Consider the following 25,765-nt stretch of genomic DNA (forward strand, 5'->3'; position numbering starts at 1 on the left):
TCTCATGCACAGTCTTCACTGAGGTTATTTTCTGTATTCACTGTTCAACATTCCTTTGCCACATGCATTTTTTTGATGGGGTATCATGGATTTGGTGTTTTTGAATCTTTCCAGTTTTTTCATGATTATTGGGGAATCTTTTTTATTTAAGCAGATATTTCAACAATTAACATTGTTGAAAAGAAGAACACTTGAATGTTCTGTCATGAAGAAAGAGATACCCAATCATAACCAATTCATGAATTTTATTCAGATGTTCACAACTGGTTTTTCTGCCGTATTTGCTCAATCTAGTGCACAGAGTGCATATAAATATTCCAGTATTATTGCTACTGCCTATGACAAAAATACAACTAATTAGGCATGCTGAAAGGAGAAGGAGAACTTTAGCTACTTTAATATGCATTGCTTCTGTCACAGAATGTTCAAACAGTGGTGGTGAATCAATTTGAAAACTCCAAGTGGAATGGTTAAAATAAATTAAATTAAAAGCCTAAGGCTGCTCGATATGCACTTTTGAAGACTTTGGCTGAGATCCTGCGTAAAAAGTCCCTGCCAGACTCAGCCACTATTTAAAGAAATTATCGTATTTCAACAAACTCCCATTTAACTGTCATGAACTTTTCTATACTTGCTTGCACATCATTACTGATTATCAAGATATTTGTATACAAACGGAAGCTCTCTTTTCTGTTAGCTGGTCCCTGATTCATTCATTGATAGTACGTTCCTGTGGTGTAAGATCACATTCATTCTTGTAGCAATGGTAGGAACATTGTAAAAGAAAATTATCCACTGTTGTTTCTGCCTCTTCTCCTATTCTGGAGACGACTGGAATTGTGGCACCCCAGCTTCCTGGTGAAGAGGAAATACAATGACAGGTTCTCTGCTGGCTTTGAATCCTGTTCTTGTAGGATCACCCAAAAACAGGAGGAGGAGACCATAATCACAGTCTTAAGCTTTTGTTTTCCTTAGGGTAGAGATATTGGACTTTTTGTGCCTCCTTTTTGGCCTTTCTTTCCTAGTCTCCAAATTTTGTCTGATTCTGGCTGATTTTCACATGTAGGTTTCAACCCACTTCTGAAGTCATCACCCAACTACATCTCATGTGTAGTTGTGTCATTTTCAAACCGTAACTAAACCAGTTATGCAATAACAAACTGGCAGGACCCTAAGAGGCCCCTTTGACCTAAAATGGGTCTAGTTGAACATGTGGCATCCTTAACAGATACATATCAAATCTTTTTCTGAATATGGAGACTTCAGACTTCCCAGGAGGCAATCTCTTCTAACAGATCACTATTCGTACTGTTTGAAAGGTTTGTTCTAACAATATCTAACATGAATCTTTCTCTGCTGCAATTGTCCCATCCACGTGGGCATAGAGAACATTGCATTCTCTTTCAAACAGCCTTTTGCACGCTTGGTCTTTCTCATCATGTGTGCCTTTAATCTCTCAATTCCAATTCTTTCAATCTTTTCTTGCAGGTTATGTTTTCTAGACCATTTTTCTTGCACTGCCCTGGGCCCTTTCCAGTTGGTCTGCTTTCCTCCTGAAGCGCTGTGCTTGCATGGTGCACTGCTCTCCAGCAGAGGCATGCCCGGTACCAAGCAGCGTAAGAGATATAAAACAGTGAAACAAATTTTAAATACTGTCAAAAATGAAAACTAATTCATGTTTCCAGTATAATTTCTGGGAACTGTGAGTATATTTTGGGAGGGTATCATGAGCAGTGTTCCTTCTCAGAATGTGTGCAAATAATATTGGAATGAGCTATTCTCTGTCTAGCCTCTGCTTATGTACTAACGTCTTTTTCTCATTAAATAGAATAACTAGAATAACTGTTAATGTTATATGTCACCTATATATTTAGGAAAACAAATATACTATAGAAATAGCAAGTAATCATCCCTTGGAACTGTGAACCATCTAATGCACAGTATGTGTGCATCTATGTCATATTCAGAACAGAAATAAGACAAATGACTCTGCAATCCTCTTTTGTCTTCCCTTTGCATTATAAAAGCAGTATTATGTTTGCATGAGCAAACACTGAAACATTAGACTGTGTCAGTACAATCTTAATTTGGCCCCTGTGAGTATATTTTAATCACGTGATCATATATTATTTTTTTCATGAAAATCCTGTCTCCTTCTGTGCATAATGAGTAGCATTTTCACATTCTCATAACTTGCTATTACTTGAATTGTTCCCCATTCAGTTCTTCAGTTATCTTAATCCTCTTTTAAAAAATTTATCCGTGACTGAAATGCCTTCTTGTAAACAGTTGTTTTATCCATGTACAAAACTAAGGATTTTTATGTCTCCTGCCCACTCCATCTGTTTGCGAAGTACTGCAATTTAAAAGTATCACTAATGGGTGTCGTTGAACATATTTAGAAAATATCCCTATTTAGCCCAAAAGTGTCTTACTACAATGCAAATGCTGGTAGAAAACATGCTTTTTTTCTTTCACAGAGAAAAAGATAACGCATGTAAGGGCAGAAGCACACAATCTCTGCTTAGCACACTGAAGTCTCCTATATTTCTTTTATTGTAGGCTGTTTCCGTGCCGACTCATGTTTCGTAACGGGACGCAATAACCCACAGTAAGTATGCAGTTTTTTCTGAACAGAAGAACCTATAAAATGGTACAATGTACTGAGAGGAAGCACCTAGTTTCCTCAGGTCTTTAGGCAACTAGGCAACTCCAAGATGAAGCTGAAGTTCACAAACTCTTTTTCTCTGCAAAGGGTTAATATTAAAGCAGAAGGCATTAAGTGGGTGGGATACAAATACCTGCGGGCCTTGTTAGTATCTTGGGAGCAGCTGTGCTGGGTAATGGAAAGAATAATAAGATCTAGGTTGAAGCTGGCTTCTTTTCCAAGTTGGTTTGCATCTTACAGCAAGGGGAGAATTTACCTTTGAAACTGTGCCTGACTCAGCTAAAACTGGACTGAGATAACATTTACAATGAATGTACTTATTCCTCTGAAAGGTAATCCTTTGAAAGGGTATTGATCTGAAATTGAAAGAATTTCAGTGCCCTTTGTTTCAGGAGGGAAGCAGTTTGCATGGTGGAGGGAGGGATGCCACTAAGATGACTGTTACATCACTGTATTTGTGAGGTCCAGGTAAAATGCTCTTTTAAAATAGTTACTAGCTATGTTGTGCTCCTTAATTGTAAGGAAACCAAGGGAGTGTTAATAAAGCAGAACGCTTGAAGTATGGCACTGTGCTCCCGAAGTTCATCTATCCTACTTCCTTTTCAAAGACAGAGCAAAGATTGCTTTCTTGCTTTGTAATGTCTAGTGAAGTTTCTGGTAAGGACAGAAAAAAATCCTTATGTATTCCTGCTGCTTTGTTTGATGGTATTAGCTCCCAAACTTTGCTGATTTTATAGTCTTCTTATACTTTGTTGTTTGCCGTTGAAATAAAGACTGGAAGCACCCGCGTAAGGTGCTCTCGTACTCTCTGTACACAGCAGCTTGACTTAAGGCAGTACAGACATTAAGTGCGTATGGCGCTGTGTGTGTCCCCAGTGGCCTTGCCCATGCTGTGTGGGCCACCAAACCAGTATTATAATAATTAGATGAGACGAGAGGAAAAGTGTATGCCCCTTTTTACTGGGGTGGAAGGAAAGGCTGACGTCTGTAAACTAGACAGGGCAGAGTCCTTATGCTAAAAAGGATGAGTTTAGCGTAACGTTTGTTGCCAGGTTGTTTGAGGAATCAAGTTCTGGCTGCTCTGTTAGTTACCTTTGTGTCAGGCATCCCAAATTTTTTTCCCTAACTTTATATGGCAGCTTTGATTCTGAAAGAATCATGTGATTACAGAAACTAGGGATTCAAGAGTAACTATCCTTATCCAGCTCTGTCTGTACAATGTGTAAAGAGTAGTATATTTATGTATTATTTACATGCATATAACCTACCTCTTTCTGTAACACTGAAAATACTTCCTTTTCTAATTTTAGCCTCTTATTCTTATGTCAATGCAGTTGAACTAATGTCTTTTGCTGATAAGGATTCATTGAGGTTTCTCTTGAACTTTTTGAAGCACAAATGATACTTCACAAGTCTATAAGTTATTTGCAAATAGGTGCAGAAAAAAAAGAAGCTGTAACAGAAGTTATTCTTTATCTATAAGCTATTTCCTTTATTAATTGTTGAATGAGGTGCTCCTGAATAGAGACTCAAAACATTGCCTCCTTTTTGTGCAAAGTAAAATATAAGTATTTATTATTGTTTTCACTGTATTCCTCCTCTGTATAGCTGCCTCCGGTATATGGAAATAAGACTTAACTATAGTTCTTCTCTAAAGTAATCTTGCCATTTACACAAATTATTTGTGAAGACTTTTCTTAAAAACTCTGTTTTCCAATGGTTTTTGTGATAAATATTTTTGTTGAATTTTGTCCAGTGTCTTTTCATGAAAAACTGGAAGAGACAAATCTTGCCTTTTATCTCAAGGTGAAAAAAGTCATTTTTCTACCTCTCAGTTTTCAGGGTAGATTTTTAATTTCCCCCGACAGAGCAATTATATTGATTGGCTGTGAGATTTGCAAAATGGTGATGGATCTGTGACGCCTGCTGGAAGCATTCAGAATATTGCACTGCAGACATTTTGTAGGAAACCTAGGGTATCTTTTTTCTGTGGAATTGCAACAATTTCTTTTAGGTCTAAAAAGAGATTAAGACTGGCTTTCTGAGAACCCTGAACCTGCAAGGAGGTCTCCCTAGCCCTGCCAAGGAGTTTGGCTGACTTGCTGAGGCTCAGGCAGCCCTCTAAATTTTTATAATGCCACACTCAGCTGGTCAAAATGCCTCACATGAACATGAGGAAAGAAAAAGCATCTGTCCCTCAGTATTCCCTTACCGCACTTCTCAGCCACAAAGTGGATGTAACACTCTTCTAGTGTACAGTATTTTGAGAAAAATATGTATGCATATATGTATGCCCCCATCTGCTTGGGCACCCCGAGATGTTCCTGGCTGTGTAGGGCTACTCGCATGCTCATCCCCTGAAGCATGCTCTCGTGCAGCAGCTACAGCTGAATATCTTTAAGAACCCCCTATCCAAGATAAGCCTTACTAGGCATTTCTGCACTGAGGGTGTTTCTGCTGATACAGCTTGAAAAGTGCAGCTGAAGCTGCATAGAGCGCTGCAGTTCAGCAGGCTGCAGCCAAGTATCAGCCTCTTGTCCCAGCCTGAGGGCCTAGTGTGCAGCAACTAACTACTCGAGAGTCATGTCAGTCTAGTGCAAAACTGGCAAACCAGCATGCCTACGGTTACTGTAGAGATGTTCTTTTTTTAATCAGGTTGTATCTTGTGCAGAACTACGTAGTTCCCAGTGTGGAGTGGGTATTTTTTTCTGTTAAGTTTATTGTTTATTTTATGGTGAAGGTCCAATAATGGTTCAGTTTTATTGTGTAGGGATGGCATTCTTTTAATAGGATGTAACTTGCCTGTAGTCCTCCTTCATCAGGCTGATAGAAATACCTTGTAAAAAATTCATTGACTGGAGGAACAATGGGTCAGGTTCTCAGCGCATGCAAGTGCGGTGAGCAAAGCACCAGCAGCTTACAGCAGCTGTGGTGTTTCAGTTGTGTCAGAGACCTTTTAACAGTCTTCATCTCTGTGCTTAATCTTGTGAAAACTGCTAATTCATGTTTGGCCTGTTAGCATTGCTAGTGTGGGGACAGGGTTCAGTAATCTGGGTCAGAGAGGCAGTATATATTAGCCTTCATGATTATTAAATGCTATTGTCCAAACTGCATCTGCTTTTAAAGCTGTTATGTAAAGTGACCTTTTGAGTTTTGCCATTCAATGGTTTCCACAGGTAGTAGTTTTTGGAAAAAATTTGGTTCAGAAATATCAAGTGGATAGCGTTTTTCCTTCTAATGAGAATGAATACATGAGATGTATAATAATGGAAAACCACTTAAAAGGATAGAGGACTAATTATTATGAGAGCTGACAGATAAGGCTGAGAAATTCCGTTTCACTGTGATATTGGTGTATATCGTTGCTTGTGGAGTTCCCTTCTCGCTGAACTCCTTCCACCACTGACAGCTAGCTATCACAGTCTGCATGGGCTCATACCTGTGCATAGGTATTTCTAGTACTTCTGTGAAGAAAACAAATTCTTTAGCTTCTATGGCCTTAACATAGAGGCTTGAATTGTAATTTTAAAACCTACTCGGGTAACAGGCTGTATAAAGCCTAACGGGGGGGGGAGACCTCTACACCCTGTAAATTAGCCATAATCCTTTTCATAGTATCTTTTTCAACATAGAAATAGTAAACTTTCACCCAATTTTCCACTTTCTTTGTACCTCTTAACAATGGTAATAGACTAAGAAATGCTCTCAGCTTTTTCTTTGATCAGATTACTTGGTTTTCCTGACTTTTTTTTTCTACCACAGTAGCAAAGTGCCCGGATTTTTTTTCTGGAATTGCGCATCTGAAACTGATCTGAGATAGATTGAAAAAACTATTGCATTAAATCTATGCAGAAGTGGAGCAGCACCCAAGTTCAGAGCTGCAATTCACACATCATCCAGTGAGAATTAAAAGCAAAAATGTGAGTGAAATTGGATAACTAAAATGTTTGAGTTTGCAAAGGCCTAAAATGTCCAAAGTCTTTGGCAACAACTTGCACTTGAGAAAATTTTTTTTCTTTCCAGAATTCTTGTCTAAAAACATTTTTATTGAGTTGGTTCACTTCTAGGAAACTGGCCTTTCCTCTTGGAGTACTAGTAAATTCCCTTTCAGTCCATAGCGTATGGAATCATGTTACTAATTGCTTGTCAGGGTTCTTAGCCATTAACAACATACACTCAATCTTCAATTTGTAGTTTGTTGTTTTTACAACAACAATTTCATTTTTCTGGTTATTTCATTGATTCACTAGGATAGCCTCTCGGTAGAATTTGCCTTATTTTATTCATTTAAAGTTCATGACATATGCCAAAAATGCTATAAGTGACTGCATTAGGCAGACTTAGTTATTTCTATTAGTGCTAATAGAAACTGAAGGGAAAGCACTCTTTCTGAAATACCGTTTTCTTCATCAGCTGCTAATAACATTTTATGTAAGAAGTTAACTTAAATCCTACTGATGCAAAGATCTCTTTGCATCAGCTTTTAAGATGTTTTGGGGACCTCAAGGAGTAACCTTGATCTTCTAGATGCATTACTGCTTAATACTTTGACCCTTTCAAATTTCAGTTAATGTTTCCAATTTTTTCTTTAAAATCTGATTCTTCTGAACATAAGAATTCCAATTCTAATGCTACAGAATCAAATCCATAGTTAATGAAAGAGCTTCCTTGGAAGAATCACCAGTTAGATGCATTTTTCAGAAGTAGTTTAATGACAAACTCAAAGAATTCCTTAATTTAGGAAAAAGAAACATCACTTAGCAGGCCATCCATTTCAGCTGAAAACTCTGCTTTCCACTGCTGAAGTGACTGAGTTTATGTAGCAGCCTAAGAACTTCTGATGCATCTGCCAGTGCAATCTGTCAGGGATACTCAAGTTTTACTTTGAGGCAAAAAATGAGAATTATAGCAGCATATACAAGTATCTCTATAATCTTATAATGCACAATGGCAAAAGAAGAACCAACATGCTGCAGTGAAAAAAGGGGTAGGTTGGGAGCAAGGGAAGGAGTTCAGCTTTGATTTGCTGATGACTTGCCTGACTTTCACACTCCTGCTAATTCATTACCAAGCATATTGGAAGCCAACACATGTGCCTTGAGGCATTTTCTCCTATTCTTTGTCAAAGTAGTTTTTAAATGGCACAATTTAATGACTTGAACTGTTTCCTTCTGGAAGATGTGAACTGAATCCAGTCCCCATTCGGAAGGTGAAAACCCTTGTACTTCCAAAATACCATCTAATCATCCAAATATCATCTAGCATTCTTGAACAGTGTCCAACTCTGGCAGCAATTGACAACAACTTCAGATATTAGGTTTTACAGAAGTCTTATTTATTGTGACAAATCAAAGCGCTGCCAGGGTGCTCATCTGCCACAGAGCTAATTTTTCATGTTGTCTGTTGTACGAACAAGAAATGCAAAAGCTTTCTATAGTTAGTTATCTGATTTGTGTGGAGAAGAAAATGCACATATTAAGTTCTACAGAACAAATACAGTTGCACGCATGCCCATGTACACAGTTGGCCATAGTCATTCATATATGGTTTTATATATATATATATACATGCATATGCTTAGGTTGAGCCAGGTCTTTGAAACAAAAGTACGTATCCTTTTTTTTCTGTGGTGGGGGGAGGAGGAGTGAAACAGAGTTATCCGTAGACCACATATAAAGATAACATATCATTATGGTGCTTATCAGGTGGACTCACCTGTAGACTTTTCATTACAGATGAGGGTTGGATTTACCTTTCCCTATGGGCAGGCCAAGTCTAGCTTGGTCTTAGAGGCTCTGTCCTATGCACATTTGAAATGTGGAGGAGGAGGCAGAAGAGACAAGAAGTCTCCGAAGATACAGTTCCTTATTTTTTTTAAGAATATCTGTGAAGTATGTAACATTTATAAATGTTATCCACAAAGCTTGTGTGTTTTCTGTTTACAGCCAGACTGTCTGGGGAACTTCAGGGTTGCAGAAACTAAATATATGTTACAAAGTCAATGCTGAGTATCTGTTTTAGTGGCATGAGAATAGCATGACTGGATTCTGACATCTAGTTCCGTAAATAATGACTGTACATATTACAGAACATCCAATAACTTTTTCCCTTTTTCCTTATTAAATAAACATCTTAAGCTATTTTGTAGTGTGCATGACGGTGACTTCCCAGAGTAGGAAGCTGTATTTTCTGTGCATGAGACAAGTTATACTTCCCCAGTAAACAGAAACTGATACTGGGGCTAGTTGTGCACATTTTCAATTTATAATGTGGTTTCTCTTCAAAATATCCTATCTGTTGTGATCTATTTTTAGTTCTGATAAACTTTATCTCAAGTTATGTGTTTGATACTATCACAGCTCAATGAGCTCAGAACATCAGGATTTTCATTCAGCCTCTTTCAGACTTTAGACTCTGTCTTCTAGAGTGGAGGCCTGGAAATTCACCTAAATTAATGCTGAATTTTAGAGTATTACAATTTTGAATGAGGTCTTTCATTTAATTTATGTAGGTATTCCCTCAAAGCTTTCTTTTTGCACACCTTTGGGGAGACCCCACTGATAACCAGCAGACAGACTGCACATACTTTTTCAGTGTGCAAAGAAATTTCACTGCAAAACGTGAAATAAGGAGCTGGCCCTTTGACATACTGAATAGATGAGACGATGGTGAAAGTGCTTAATTTGCATAGCAAAAAGGTGAGACTTAACATGACTAGTTGTCACAGTGGAAGTGAACTTACGTCTATTGGAAAGTAAGGCGCACCCTTCTAAGAGTGTTACTCTTTCCCCTTCAGTGTTCTACCTTTCCTTAGATAAGGTCTCTTCTTGAGAGGGGGTGATAACTGCTGAGAATGAGATGCAGAAGACTGGCCTCAAACTCTTCACATCAGTCTTGCCACCACAGTAATTTAGAGAAAGTCAGTATCATCTTCAAACTATCATCTTCTGCAACTGGGACACATAGTTACGAGGGAAGCATACCTCCCTCGACATGTTTTTTCCCAGATTTTGATGAGTGCTGCATTCAAACTCTAAAGCCTAGAGTGAAACTTTAGCAAGCCTAGAAGTCAAAAGAATGGTTTCTTATAACATAGTGGGTGTAATTACTCAAGATCTTGCAGCCTAGGCTCTTGTTTTGGTAACTCATCTTCTTCTGAGCATCTTACTGTAGGCTCAACATGTACTATTTAATAAAACTGTTTAGGGGCCAATAATCAAATTACTAAATTTGACTTCTTACCTGATATGTTTAAAGGGGAGGAGGGGAAGCCACATTACTGCTGGATTGTGTTGCATCTTTACAGATAGGGCTGTAAAGAAGGCTTAAGGGAAGGCGAGAGCTGATTTCTTCTTCTCCTAATCTATAAACTAGTCTTCTGTAATTTCTAAGCCTGAAATTATTCAGTGGTTGAATCAGAACAGGAAACAGGATGTACTTTCATATGTGTAACTAATAACATTAGTGGAATTCAGTATCAGAGAATGTGAAGGATGCCAAACAATTAAATGGGTTACAATTGATTACTGTCATGGAAAACAAGTTTATCAAGGCCTGTAGACTTAGAGATACTGACTATAGATAACAGACTTTTGGACTACCCTCAGGTTGTTATGGATGTTCCTAGTATCAAGTCCACCAAAAACATTGTGCAGTTCTTGTCCTTTATTGATATGAGACTTTTTTTACTAAGACTTAGTGCCTGTGATTTAACTCTTAAAAGGCATGAGGCATATGGTTTGCAAAGTTCAGAGCTATGATCATATCATCATGCTGTCATCTAAAAACTCATGAAAAATTTGCAGTATCTGCCCTTCTAAGTGAGACTTTAAATTTGTATGAAATGAGTGGAAAATATACCTTTAAATTTGTATGAAATGAGTGGAAAATATACCTGAATACCTCCGAGTCATGAGGAAAATACCATACAGCTGTTCAAAATGGCAGATTAATTAATGCATTAGAATATCAGAAGTGTCACTTATTTCATGACTGCATAACTCCTGAGGATTCAGCCCATTCAGTTTTAAGCGAAAACTGGACTATGTGAACTCTAATTTTTTTTTAGTATTTAAACTATTAAGAGTACATTGATGTAATATTAATCTGTTTGCCCCATAGTCTCCTGGTTTCTTTAAAAAAAAAAAAAACCTTGACATGTTCAGGCTTAGTTTTTCCTCTTTCCTTGGGGAAGGCACCAATACAGGATGAGAGACTCTTCCATGCTCTCATGTTTCCCTCAGGTATAGGAGCAGGCTGAAGTGAATGAGACAGGAAAGAGCTCAATTACTCACTGGTAAGAGTCTATCTTTCCTATTAAGTTTGAGTATCCGGTGGCCAGCCATTGCGATGTCTTAAGGAGGAATGTCAGCACTCAGAACTGCTTTATTGATCTAGTAAAGTCAGAGGCCTTGGAAAGCAGTAAAGGCTGAGACTGTATTGGACTATTTCTTCCCTCCCCTCTATTCGCTCTACTTTGTCATTCCCTCTTGTGGTAACAAACGCAGCTATCCTGGAGGTGATGCATTGTTTTGGGCATTTTACAGATCACATTGCCTAGGTAAAGTACTCGTCTATAGAAAGACACCCCCACCCCAGTCAGTAATGATGATCAGCTATGTTTGTCAGTAAGAGGAGATCCTGAGTACAGAATCATTCTTTCAGGGAGACTGTCATCTCTTGCATAATTATACTTCTGTGTTTTCTCCTAAGCCTATAAATCATTAGAAATTATGGTCATGCAATTAGTTACTTACAAACAGTCTGTAAGCTATAAAGAATTCAATCCAGTGTCAGTATGAAAACAAACATCTTCATTTTTTCTTCAAGGGTTCCAGTAATTTTATTCTATTGGAAATAAAAATTATCCCTTGTGACGCAGTACTAAAAATGGTGAGAACTGTACATCTTTAAACTGAGAGAACATAAAACATCATGCCAGATCCAGATAATCCTCTCACTTTTTTGTTAGTGCTCTTTAATATGGATAACTGTTAGGCATTCCTCTGTTACTACTTTTTCTTTCCTGCTTTCCCACTCTAAGCCTGGTTAATACTGTTAGAAAGATTAAAAAAAAAAAAAAAAAGATCCAGCAACTCTTTCCCACAGAAAGATGGAATGGTAAGCAGCACAAATGATAAAGAGCAGGGAAAGGGAGGATTAATGTGTGGCACTTGTATTTGGATTCTTTCTGCTCAGTGAGCAGTCCTCTTAAGCTATGAGAAATACTTACCAAGCACTTCTTTGTACTTCTTAAATATGACTGAGGTAGTTCCACAGTCATAGTAATTTATAGCTGCTTCCCAGTGTTCTCAGACTCATCAACAACAGGTGCTGCTGCAAGACTTATTTTTCCCATACACGAAGCTAGAGCCCTGCAAGCGTTCTCTCCAAGAGCATATAATGGATTGTTATTTGTCCATATAAACCTGGTCAGAAAGTATTTTAGTCCAGAATTATTCTAAGTAAAAGAAAGAAATGGCAATATCCATAACAAACTCAGAGGGAAATCAACAAAATTGAGAAAGGTAATATCTCTATGTGAAAATGAGCGATCTCTTCTGTAAATTCTCAGGGCTCATTTGGATATGTGTATTTCAGCTCATGTATTAGGACAGTGCAGTCACCTCTCTTTCCAAATATAACACTGCCATAGCCCCTCAATAAAATCTTTGCTCTCTGAGAGTCTTGGTACTATATAATATTGTCTATCATAGTTCTCTCTCTTCTTTTCCTTTTCTTTGCCATCAGATTAGATGGCAGCTATATAAATACTCTGATATCTGCAACTGAAAAATTAAGTGTTGGGTAGGTACAACTTATTCCTATTTTACAGCCTGTGAAAGGCTGTAAAGGAGGAAGGTGTATGTCATACAGTCTAAGAAAGAGATAAAATGCTTTGTGGTGGTAAACTGCTTTGTGGGCCACAGTGCTCTCAAAAATTCAATTTTGGCTAAGGGAAGAATTAGATACCAGGATTAAATGCTGAAAATTTCGTTTTTGAATGTTGATAAAGTCTCTTAATTACCCTATAAAAAAATTAACTATTTTCCATGTCAGAATAGGGACATCAGTTTGCTTGAGTCGTAAGTACATAATCAAAGTTAACAGTTCAGTGAGATTTACAGTTGCACTACAAGCCTGCTAGCCACTGGCCTGCAAGACAAAAAGAGATAAAACAGTGGGAAGTCTGCCACCAATTTCATGGTATGTGCCCCACGGGTGTGTTTTGCATGCTAATTAAAATCAAGTGGATGTGCACACTTCAGTGAATGTCTTCTAAATAAGAGGCAGGAAGATCAGAGAATACTTTTTGCCTCAAAGATGCTAATTTTGTACAGTCTAAGCTAATATAACATTGGACCTTTGCTCCTACATTTTTTCCAAACTTAAAATTAGTGATCTATCAGTGTCGACAGAGGTATTGCAATATTGAACCCATATTCATTATGCATAAAAGCATAACTTAAATTCATGTGTTCATTACTATCAAGCAAACTTTCTGTCAATTTTCAACAAAAGCAAGAAACTAGCTATTAATTAATATAGCTCCACAAATTTGCCATCTAAAGTATAAAAACTCCTCTTAGAAAAAAATCTCAAATATACAAAAATACTAAAAAGAAAAAAACACTTGGACATTGTAAATAAGTGCATTTTCTGTCATGAATATAATGAACTTCTCTCCATGTTTCATTAGCTTGCCTCATAAATTTGTCTATAAAGCCTTAAAGTATGAATGTTCTTAGAAACCAAAGATTATGTTCGCTTGCCTCACAGAAGCACTGTTCAAATGATCCAGATGGATATTCACAGAAATGCTCAGTGTTTCTGGAGGGCTAGCAGTATATCACAATGACAGCTGCCGTGCATTGTTTAGGTATATTTGGGGTTTTCCCCCACCTTATCTTTGCATGCCCTTTTCAGAGCCATGGAGCTATTGACCACCAGTCTGTTGTCTCTGAATGCCACTGCTTTTCTTGAGAGGAACTGTTCCACCTGCATCCTCCTCACAGGACCCCCTTTGAATTAAAGTAGGTAGAGACAGTCTAGACATACTACAATATGGGATAGATTTTGTTAGCATGAAGGTTTTTTGCATACTGGATGTCTCAGCCAAACTACCCCTCTTCTGTGACAGAACGTGGAAGAAATGCTTACTACAGAGCCAATCATGACGGCCTAAAGATGAGGGGAAAAAAAATCAAGTAGAAGCCATTTAATTTTAGTTTCATTCCAAAATAGTCTAACAACTTCCTTTCCTTAAGACGATAAAGTCCAATACTTAAGGTTGAAAGATGTATCATACCAAAACAGTAAAATCATAATCCCAGTGTTGGAAAATGAAAAATGCTTATCAGCAGAACTGTTAAACAGTTCTTTAACTGTTTAACAGCAGCTGTTAACCTGGAGCATACTATCTAATTTGTATTAACATGGAGATTTCATTTATGCAGTGACACTTTCTTCTTTGAACTGCATTTTGATCTTGTGTTTTTGTCAGGCTTGTTCTGATACTGCAGCAGTGCTTTCCAAAGCTAGTCACCCCGTGCACCGTGGCAGGCTCCTGCGTCAGCACACTTGACAGAGACCCTGGGTTCAGTTCAGTGCTCCCAGAATCGCTGAACCAATCTGCTTAAATCTGAATTTAAGTTAATGCATGTGTGCGTCTGTCAGCCTTGATAGTACATTCCATTTACATATATGTGCAGAAATGATTTCCCTGTTCATATGCACTGACAAAATATCAAGTTTGCTTCTATTTTTTATGCTGCTATGTACAGGGAGTCTTCCTTGCCAACAGGCCTGCTCCTGGCCCGGTGTTGCTCTGAGCTTTACTGACTTATTAATGTGTCAGCCAGAGGCAATTCAAGGACTACTGATAGAAATAATATCTTAATAGATTTGGAAGAAGTAGAGATGTTCTCGGTACAACAAACCCACCTTCAGGTCTGTGAGACCCTTTGAATTTATTTCAAACTTGAAAAATGGATATTTGTCCAAACTCTTGTCTGCTTTTTACCAGCATGCTAGTTGTTCTTAATAAAAACAAAAAAAAGTCTGCCAATCTTTTCTGGACTTTGTCCTTCAATCAGCCCAGCTACTACAACTCTACAACAACATGCCAGTACACCAGCATATCTGGGAGAAGGTATGTCTGTTTTCAAGGTACACTCAAGATCTTGGATGTTTTTGGCGTTCTAACTTTTTTATTATTCCATGACAAACTTCAAACTGCAATGAAAGAGGTAGTGGTCAAAATCTTACTACAGCGGGCTTTTTCACTTCCATGTCCCCCAAAGACAATTTATGGTAGAGTACATGTAAATGAAGCGTTATAGTCTTGTTAACTCCAATTTTTGCTTGAAGGTAGTGGTAGCTTTTGTTACTGTTTAATGTTTTAAACTGCTTTTACTATTCTAAGCATTGCATGCTAATGCTCTAAAGTGTTAAAAAAGTAAATATTATGGCTCTAGGTTGTTGAGTGATTCTGTTTGTTTTGGAAATATTGTGAGTCCAATTCTGTTAAAGCTAAGGGGGAAAAAGCGGGATAAAAGCAAATAATATTGTTTACAGAAGTATTCCCTGCTATAGCCAGGTTGAGGGAGCACGGTAAATATTTTGTTTTGCATGTTAATTTCAGCGTGTACTTGAATATTCTTTTCATGACATGACAAACTAAACCTCTCTGAAGAGAAAAGGGAAGAATGCTGCATGTAGTTGTTTAGGTGCCCTTTTGTGGGTAATTGCATGGCATTTGGAGGTAGGATTTCATGGCTGAAGATGGTGCTACGAATAATGATGGGAAAAGAACAGTGTGGGTGAAATGTAGGTGCATAACAACTCGAGAAATGCAGCTTGGCAGCTAGCAGGTACAAAGTGAACATTGATGCTGACAGCTGGAGGACAGTAAATACGAATAAATGAAATGAGGTGGCACATAACAAATCTGGCATCATACTGCAGATAATTGAAAAGATCTAGGCACTCCTGTAAAATTTTATGTTTCAGCCCAGTATGTAGGTATAGTGAAAAGTACTAGGAAGAGTGGGTAAAGTACAATGCAAATGAAATCTTAATGATGACTTTGAGATTCCACGTTATAATTCACTCAGATGAATCCAGCAGTTATGCCACTGCTGAAAATAAGCCAATTTTCACTAGCATTTCCGCTCTTTAGTTAAAATGCAAATGACAGTATTTGACCTCAGATGACTAATGTTTCAGCAGCTCTGAAAAGCATGTCCATCCCTCCCCTTTTTTATACACTCAGTAGTACTGGGTAGCATAATACATTTGGATATGGCCAACACAGTCATATGGGACATACTGCAGCAAGAGAAGTTACACTGCAAAAATCACGAAGAAACTACAGAAATATTATTTTTGAGCTACTCTCTTTAAAGTGGATTTTAATAGACCTGAGTAGATGGCGGGACAACTTCCTTCAGACTAGTCCTCGAAACGTGCAAGTGGATAAACCCATGTTTATTAGCTACAGTGGATTTTCTGCACACTCTGTGCTAGGGTAGCACGTAGTTCTGTCTGACTGGAGAGGGGGAAAAACGTGTTCAGAGTTGTATCATTTCACAGTTCCTCAGCAAAGATATTTTCTGTCACTTCTGTGGAGCAGTGGCAAATGACGCCTTCCCTGCCTGCAGGGCTTGATGCCAGGCAGGAAAGGGGCAGCCTTGCCTTGACTTCTTCATAAGGCTTCATGAAACGATTGCCCATTTGCATGATCTGTATTGATACTTTTCTAAATCTTGAGACACTGTGATTTAAGAGCTAGAGTTTTTATTGTTTGTCTGCGTTTTAAGTTTTCTTTTAATAAAACAAGCTGCTCCTGCTTCTATGCAGGAAACCACTTAGGATTTACTGCATCTTGTTTATCTTGAATCTGCTGGGAATCCTTGATAGCTGCTAGCTACACTATTAACAGATCTTGACCCTGTGTCCATTAATTTTTCTTTCTTCATCAATGCTAATCTCAGTGTAAGCAGTTCATGAATAAAGGCCTCCTCTTGCGCCACCAGAATAACCTTGGAAGCAAAGAAAGTGCTCTTTTTGGTTCAGGTTGACCAAAACAATTCTTTTCTACAGAATGCCTCCTGATAGAAATGTTACTTGAAGTAACTGTTTTAAAGCTATCACTGTATAATCTGCTTTAGTAAAAAACATAAATTAAATGACGTCTAGTACTCCTTCCTTTCCCTGTTTTTTCATCTTGACGCAAGGCTAGGCCAGATTAGGTTAGAAATTCATCTAGAAGTCAAGCAGGTGGAATAAACCATGTACTTATCAGTTTGCCCATATCTTACACTGATGAAGTAAGTATAAGGAGAAAATAATGTAGTGACCTGAAGAATTCCCACTGAAGGAGCGTTGCCTATTTTGTACACATGAGGAAGACAATTTCTCTTGGCAAGAAAGTAATGCAACAGTCTTAACAGGCACAGCGTATACTGGGGAAAAAGGTTTGCCAGGAGACTGTTTCCAATCTACATGAGTGTCAGGAGGGCTTCTTACACCCCGGAGAACTATCTTTCGCACTGGATTTTTGGGGCTGCCTTAATGGCTTTAACCTCCAGTACTATTGCCGTAAGGTGACTGAGCGAAGGGGTGGCAGGGAGAAAGCTCTGCAGCCATGTAAGAGCAAATGAAAGGAAAGCAGCGCAAAAGAGCGTGAAGGAAATCTCTTAACTGTATAAAACTTAGTCGTACAACATGGCCCAAATACAATTTTTTTGGCCATAAATCTTTACAGTGCTTGCTCTGATTTAAGGAGCTGGTATAGAGGGTAAGTTCCTCTAGTGGTATGAATTGTTGTGACTCCACTGACAACAATCTGAATTAAAAGTTCATTTCTGGAGTTTAAAATACATGGGTAAATAGTGGGATAGAAACGTTTCAGGTACATTCCCTATATCAAGAAATGTTTTTTTCTCACTTGGTGGAGAGCTAACTGATGCTTCTTTAAAATGTTAAATTAATAGAAAACAGGGTCACAGTTGCCTGTATTTAATTTAGAAATGAACAGAAAGATTTCTAAGGAAATCCTGGAGGATTATCCTACAAGAATACTTCCACAGGTTTTGGTAGTCATCTTACTGAGTGTAGTAGATTGTTCGTATAAAATACTGTTCAGTTTTGAACAAGGTATTAAAAAGTATAACTGAGATCAGATATTATGTCCTTTGAAACTAAGAAAAAGCTCCCATTAATTTGTATGGTAATAGATAAGCTCTTTCATTATATAGAAAGTGTGGGGTGTTCTTTTGACTCATTACCAATCTACTGAAAAAACATTGATCTAAGATTTTTAGGGATCTCCCAGAGGATAAGATCAGTGACTTGTTGCCAGATCTTTATTTCTTTATCGGAACCAATGAAAACTCTGCTTGCTTCTGATACTTCTATATGAAGTTAACCCTGTCCTAGTCCTGCAAAAGGAAATACAGAGATATACTGTGAATGTAAGATATAAGAATACAGAGAATACTGTTTTATATATACATATGTATCTTTAAATATATATATAAAATTATGTAGAACATAGTAGTAAAACTACAGAACAGAGTGTATATGTGTGTGTATGTTTGGGCTACGCTGAGCTAAGAATAAATCAAGCCCTTTGCTCACTTAGAAATAGTAATGAGACTGACATATTTGTTAGTTAGATGTGATTTAATGTTTCGTCTAGTCTTCCATTTTAGTTTTCCCTGATAATATAAAAAAGACAAACTCTTATTCAAAAGATCTTTCAGTGTAATTCTTCTCTTGCAGAAGGCTAGTACCAAGTCTATATAGCATTTAGGTTCTACATAAATTTTATTTTCAAGGTGGAAGGTGTAAAATGTGTTTTTTAGATGTTTTCTGAGCAAAGACAAAGCTCACATCTGAGTGTTATCAACACCATACCTTTAACGGTAAGAACAGTGGAAAAGAGCCAAGATACAAGAGTCATGTAGGTTCTAATCTACCGTATGTATTATTAGCACAGGTCTTAGGGGTTTTATTTTCTTAAAAATTATCTGATTCCACACTTGCTGAATTCACTGTTAAATTTCTACCAATTTCAGTTGCACAGATGTTTTTAAAATTCCAATCACTTCTAAACTGAGCATGTTTTTTGTGGCAGAAGCAATATAGGAGGAAGAGACCAAAACAGAAGATACACCTCAAATAGAATGTGCAAACATTCTCCAAATAAATAAGAATTATTCTTGTCATTTTCCGGTGTGTTATGTTAATTATAAATTATTGCTCATTTTTAAGATAAAACTTTTTTCCGTGTTTCTAAGTCTGTGAAAATGGCATAGCATTTAAGCAAGCTGGATCTCTCTAGCCTTCCTCACGCTAAGAGTTTATTCCAAAAAAGTGTGAATTGATTCTCCGTACGCATGGACTCTGAAACTAAGATTTATTAGAGAAAGTCAGTGCAAAATACTGGGCCCGTTTAAAAAAACTTGAAGCAGGTCTGTCATTGAAAAGCTACAAGAACTGTCAGTTTTCCCATAGCACTTGACTGTATTTAGAACTAAAGCATGACTTGAAAATAGAGATGCAAACCAGGAACCAGGATATATTTTTTAGAAGTTTTGGCAAAAAAAAAAAAAAAGTAAGTCTGTAGCGTTAACAACAACAGCTCATTTCTGGAACACAAAAACGTTTCTGGGATATTCAACTTATTTTGCTATTGTTCAGTGAAGTGTTGCTTGCCTTCCTACTGAGCACATCGTGTTCAATCCATAATGCAAATAGATTCAGTTCCAATTCATTTCATCCCCATGTTTTACTTGTTCGTATCCCACAGAGCTATTCTTTCAATGCCAGATATCTGCTCACTTTACTTCATTTCTTTTTTCATTTATTCATTGCCCTGCTGCACAACTGAGCCACGCATTCTATCTGTCAATAAGGTATATTTGAATGCACAGCTATTTATCTAGAATAATAATGGTCAGCTGCTATTAAAATGGACAAGATGACAGTCTAACATTAGATGTGCATGACTGAGATACTCATCTGATCTTTTAATATGGCTTTGTAGATCAGATGATTTCAGATTTTAAAAATGCTTATTAAAAAGCTTTTAATGTTACCTACTTTCATATTACATATGTGCATCTATATTTCTCTGCTATTCCTTACACAAATCAAGCTCCTTATGTAGAAATTTCTTTCAAATATGCAAATAGATGCACATTAGGATTGCTTTCATAGTTAGCTAAGATGAGTATCATTGTGCTGAATTAAATTTAGTATTGATGATTTCAGTGACAAGTATAATCTGTCAAATTTCTACATAAACCTTCTACTCATTTCTGAATATGAATCTTTCCAACACTGTTGAAAGTCAGAAACCTGGGCTTCTCAGCGTTCTTTTTTTTTCAGTATGCTTTTTCTTCTGAGTGGAGCTCCACAGAGAAATTGTGGGTTTATTTTCTTTCTGCATGTTCCTCCAGCAGCTGATGGTACAAACAATTCTTTTATTGCTTGCAGATATTTACACCTTTGAGTAATACTAGAGCTAAAGAGTTGTTGAACTCTCCAGGGAAAATTGGCTCTTGCTGTAAGTTCGTTCTATATAAAAACTAATATTTCTAAGGGATTTACTTTCAGAAAATTTAGGTGACCTTGGAATTTCCAACATACTTATGCAGATGTTAGATTGAATGCTGAATATTTCAGCTTTAGAGTAATAGCTTTTACGCAGTCATAGAATCTTGACAACCAGATCTTAATACGGCTGCTCCATGCAGCTGCCCCTTGCTAGTCTGTGAAATTGTTTTGTTTGGGATACCCCCTTTAGATTGCATGTTGACTGGCTCATTTGTTTGCCTTCTGCGTTAATGCTTTCAGGAGTGTTTTGTGTTGTTTACCAACCTTTCAGTCTTTTCTCCACATTGCAGTTGAGCTGAAACTTGAAGAACTTATAGTAGCAAAATTTATAGTGTACTTTTAGCAAAAGCTCTAAGTATATGCAAAAAGAGCTGTAGCTGTGGCAAAAAGCCACTTGTCCCAGCATCTTTTTAAAGGCCAGGGCCACCAGGGGTAATGGACTTGTGGCCTTCATGTGATAAGGAAGCACCAGTAGTGGGCAAAATCTCTTCTGGCTTTCACCAGCATGTTATCTTCTTTGTTTCATCCTTCCTAACATAAGGAAGTGCAGAATTTGGTGCCTTTTGCTTAATTGCCATATCAGCTTCTCAGGATAGCCATCCCAGTTAGAGGGGCAGCTAATCATAACACATTTTTGAATATCCTAAGAACATGTATTTGGAAGCTGAGCTCTGTTGGAGTTGCAGACTCTCGTTGCTAAGGGCTGCCAGAACCATAACAATTGCGTGCTTTGGAGCTTGTCGGTTATTCTGACATAACCCTTCACACAAACCAGGATTAGGTAAACTAAACAGTTTTGTTGTTGGCAAAAGCCTGAAAAATAAAACATGGTAACAAACACTTAGGCAGTAGTGACAGAAGGTAAGAAAGTAAGCCTTTTCAGAAGGTCTGACACAACTTTTCTTCAACATCCACTTGACAAGCTAGCTGCCGGGATCTAGGTTGTACCAGCGTGCTCTGCAACCCCTTTCCCTTTCTCCATGGGATTCAACTGCCTGTGTTCAAGCTCAGCTCTGATACGGTGCGGCCATGTAGCCTTGGATCTGACTGCTGTGGAGAGACAGCTGAGAAGCCTATTAGTAGCTCTTCCTGCCTTGGCTGGGGAGCTGCATTTTTGCTCAGGCCTTTACCCTTGCTCCTTGCCTGGCCTTGTACCTTGCTTGTCCTGACCTTGCTGTGTTCGCTCGGCTTCCCGGCCTGAACCCTATGGACGTGACAGGCAATTGTGACTGTTGGCTGCCCCAGGCCCATCACCCGACCTGCTGTGCTCTGCTCTTGTTCAGGTACTGAGGAGCTTGTGTCCTGTGTTGGTGAAGGCACTGGGACTCCCTGATGCTGTGAATACTCAGCCAATCACATAGTCAAATGTAGTCTTAAATACCTTGCAACACTAGCTTTCAGATGAAAACTTAGAGTTGGAGAAATATCCTAGCTTTTATATATATTCCATCTTTTTGGAGGGGACATGGTATCAGTCTTGTTCTTCTTTCTTTTTCTGAGCTCGGTTGATTTCCAGAGCTGTCCTATGCTCTATCTGTAGTCATCACTATCATGACGCTAGCATATATCCTAAATAAAGATCCTGTCAGTCTCAAAGCTATTTTCCCAGTGGGAATCCCTGGTGAAGAAGATGGAAGATAAAACAGCAATTAAAAAAAACTAGAAGCTGAATGAAATTAAGTCTGCAGGGATTTTATTGAAAGATTTGGGGTATCTTCACATGTTGTGAAGAGAATTCTTCTTTACTAAAGGACATCTGCACAAACTGAGCTGAGATCTAAAAAGAAGAATGGAATTTTTCCATGATAGGCCTGATCATTATCAAACTGGAGACTTTTGCTAGGATTTTACGTTGAAATATCTTCTTCCTACATACCCTGTTTTTTATTGTGTATACAGACATATGTTCTTTCCCATACAGTTGTCTCACCATAAAAAGATTTGCTCATGAAAAATGTGGGAAAAGATTCTTAATAAGTGCAGTCATAACCAGAATGTGCCAGAAGTGCCTTCAGAGGTACTAGGAGTTTACTATTCCCATATGTCAGACAACTGACATCTCAGCAGGTTTCGCTCATGTACCTCTGAGCTGGGGGAGGGAGGAGGAGGAGGAATCTTCTGCATCCTTTCTTCTACCTTTCTACTGTTGTTCTACAACCTTTCTACTATCCCCTTGGGGAGATAAGGGGGAACCAACAGCTATGCATAATGTATCTGGCTATATGGACTGCATATCAAAGTCTCAGATTCTGGTAAAATAGTCCAATGCCAGCCTAACGTGTTTTTCTTCCCACCAGGACTTTCTCCAAGATGTAGCTCTGTGTTGCTCAGTGTCTCCTACAGAACTGTTTTAGCTTTCAAAGTGAAGTACGTAGATAAGTCCTTGTAGAGCAGTGTCTGGAAAAAGAAATGGTACTTATTAGGATTTTTAGAAGAAGTGGACCTTTTTTCCCCATTATGTTCATACTCACAAATGCAGAAAAGCTTCAATTCTTCCTTTAATGTTTCATTTCAAGAAACAAATTTTACTTACAATGAATACTGCTTAAATTCTGAACTCAAAGCTGGAGTATTTACACCAGAGAATGTATATTGTAAATGGAATATGGCAGGCTTTCTAAAACCACTCAACAGGACGCTAGTGCATAGGCAGTTAAATCAGCCAGCTTACAGTGAGCCCAAACGCCTTACAACTAGAACCCTGCACACAGAAATAATTACTTAGTCTGATTCTGATAAGAGAAAATTAAATGTAAATGCTCTACCTTGCTAGTCAGTGCTGCAGTGGCCTAAATTCTCTAATCATGAGGTCTCAAAAGAGCTGTGGCTAAACAAAAGCCAAGAAAAGAAGATGACTTAACATACTCTAAAACTTCTAACCCTTCCTCTTTAATCTGTCCTTTGTTTCTTTTTGCTATGACTATCTGAAATATTGAAAACCTTAGTGGTTTCTCTAGATTTTTCTTCTGATTATGAGAATGATATCCAGTCACTGCATTGATCAATCTTAAAGGAAGAACAGAAGTAGAATATCAAAATCACAATGTAAAGTTTAAAAGTTTACACTAATGTTCTTAGATTAAACATATGAAAAATAGAAAGGGTTCAGTGTAAAACAAATCTATCCAAAGAAATAATCTGTTTTTAGGCGTAAACCCTGAGATGCATGCTAAGTTCCTTTGAAATGCACTGGGGGTTCAGATATACAGGGTATTTAATTTCATTATGTATGACTGTGACTAGAGAACAAGAAAATTCAGGAACCATTTTTTAAACAGTGCATGAGCTTGCTGTCTGAATGAAGTTGAAGAATCTGATCAGTAGCTTGCAAAACCCAACTTCTGTCAGCAGAGAAAAAAGTATTTTTGCCATCAAAATAATAATCTACTGGAATTATTCACTCAAATCTTCTAAAAAGCCTGGGATTTTAGTGGGAGTCCTTTATGAATTCATAGTTAATGTATCAAAGATTCATATACTTACATGGGAATGTCTAGAGATAGAAATAAAGGTCAGAATCTTTTCTCTTGTACTGTGCTTGACTGCATTCAATCTAGTCTGTCACTCTCCTCCCTTCACCTGAAGTTCCCAATTGCTTTGGGGCCTGGTTCATCATCCATGGACGCCAGTCAGGTTTTTTCATGGACATGAATAGATGAGGGATCAGGTCCACAGCAAGACACTTCTGTTAAACGAGTGGAACTTGTCCTACCTCCTTGAACTCTGAAATTTAGGAGAGACTGGGGTCTATTATACACTGGGGTGTGTAATCTCAGAAGAGAATAACGTAACTGAAATCTGCTGAGCCACCTGTGCTAAAAGCTCTGCTATTACCTTGCTGAATAAAATGTCTGGTTTTAAAAAGTAGACCTTTCAACTGAAATAGGCCCCTACAGGAGGCCTGAAAGTCTCTGAAACACTTTAGCTCATTCTTAATGACTGTCTCATTTCTCTGAAAAAATTAAAAACTCTGTAAAAGTTCAGCAGTTATACAATCAATATATCTGTCTGAAGGTGTAAGAAATAAGCAAGAACAAGTTTATGGAGATAAGAAGGATAAATTATTTCTGAAGCAGAAAGCAGATGGGCGCTTGATTAGCTTTAACAAAATATGTTATTCCCATGGAGTTCAACAAATTGCAGCAAATTAGGCTTTGGCTGAATGAGTTGTTGGGTGTCCAAAAGCTGGCAAAGAGAAAACTTAAGCAGTTTGCTCATCCTTTGCTTCTACGGGAAGGCATGGTAAAATGTCAGAAGGTGAACTATTGAATGGACTCAGTAATTATTTAATTACACATTATATTATTTTGCTATTTTTCTATTTGCATGGAAAAAGCAAATGAAAGTGGGAGGGTTGGGGGGAAAGAAAGGAGTACAAATTAGAGAACTAAGTTTATATCAGTGAGTAATGTTCTGTTTAGACACTGTTTGCATTATGCTTTGTCCATCTGTAATATAGTGAATATTACCTTCAAAAAGATATCAAGATCTTAAGCATGCTAAGGAAGGACTCAAGAAATATTGGCTAAGTTGATGGAAAATTCCAAGGAAGAAAGATTTAAAGAACTGAGTATATTTGTCAAATGGGCGATTGAGATTATAGAGAGAAATGGGAACTACACTTTTTTCAGGTACAAAGTACTGATAAATCATGACATTGAACTGAAGTTAAGAAAAGAGCAATTTAATCTGGATATTAGACAGAGACTAGTAGTCAAAGGATACCTGAAAGATTTTTGTTTCCGACAAATACAGCACATGATTCTATCAGTGCTCTTAACCATGCCTAAGTGTCTATATTAGGAACATAATCAATGGCTTATTATAACCTCTTTCAAACACTTAATAATATGATACTAGAAATTATTTAAAAATGCTATCTGAAAGGGGATATGCATTCACTTCATTCAGCTAAATGGTTTGAATCACACAGACTGACCATAATTTTATTCTTGTGGACCCTCCTGGCATAACATACTCAGCAGCTATAGAGACAATATTGACTTGCTTTCTAATACTGCTTAGTTTTGCAAAAATCCTCTAGGAGTCTGTACTTGAATAGCAGAAGGCAGCCTAAATATATGAAATGCTAATAAGACTTGAATGATATCGTCACCTCCTGGATTATATCTCCAGGAATTGTCACTGGAAAGTAATCTTTTATTGAGATGCATCTATGAAGTCTAATAAAACCTGCATAAAATTTTAAGCTATAACAATTTCAATTTCCCTTCTCTGGCAGATTGATGAATAGTATCTTTCATTCTTTCATAGACAGCTTCCTTAAATTCTTCCTGAAAATATTTATAAAGGTAACTTTTTTTTAAAGATAAAATAGTACTGTTTGTATACTTTCTACTAATTTTTGTATAGATGAAAACAATTTGTCATGCATAGACTGAAACATTTCATTCTCGAGAGCTGAGGTGTTCATCAAACTATGATGAGAGGAGTTGCTGTGTCTGTGCTTTC

General features: G+C 37.6%; 1 long non-coding RNA gene across 1 annotated transcript in view; it reads left to right on the plus strand.

Annotated features, from left to right (window-relative positions):
* The first annotated feature begins 2,598 nt into the window (after positions 1-2,598).
* LOC138067842 (uncharacterized) overlaps positions 2,599-25,765 on the plus strand; it is a 40,867-nt gene continuing 17,700 nt past the window's right edge. Inside the window, exon 1 of the long non-coding RNA XR_011142263.1 lies at positions 2,599-2,611. This is a non-coding gene — a long non-coding RNA (uncharacterized lncRNA). The remainder of the gene's footprint in view (positions 2,612-25,765) is intronic.

The sequence above is a fragment of the Struthio camelus genome, chromosome 7 (genome assembly GCF_040807025.1).
Source record: "Struthio camelus isolate bStrCam1 chromosome 7, bStrCam1.hap1, whole genome shotgun sequence".
Taxonomy (NCBI): domain Eukaryota; kingdom Metazoa; phylum Chordata; class Aves; order Struthioniformes; family Struthionidae; genus Struthio; species Struthio camelus.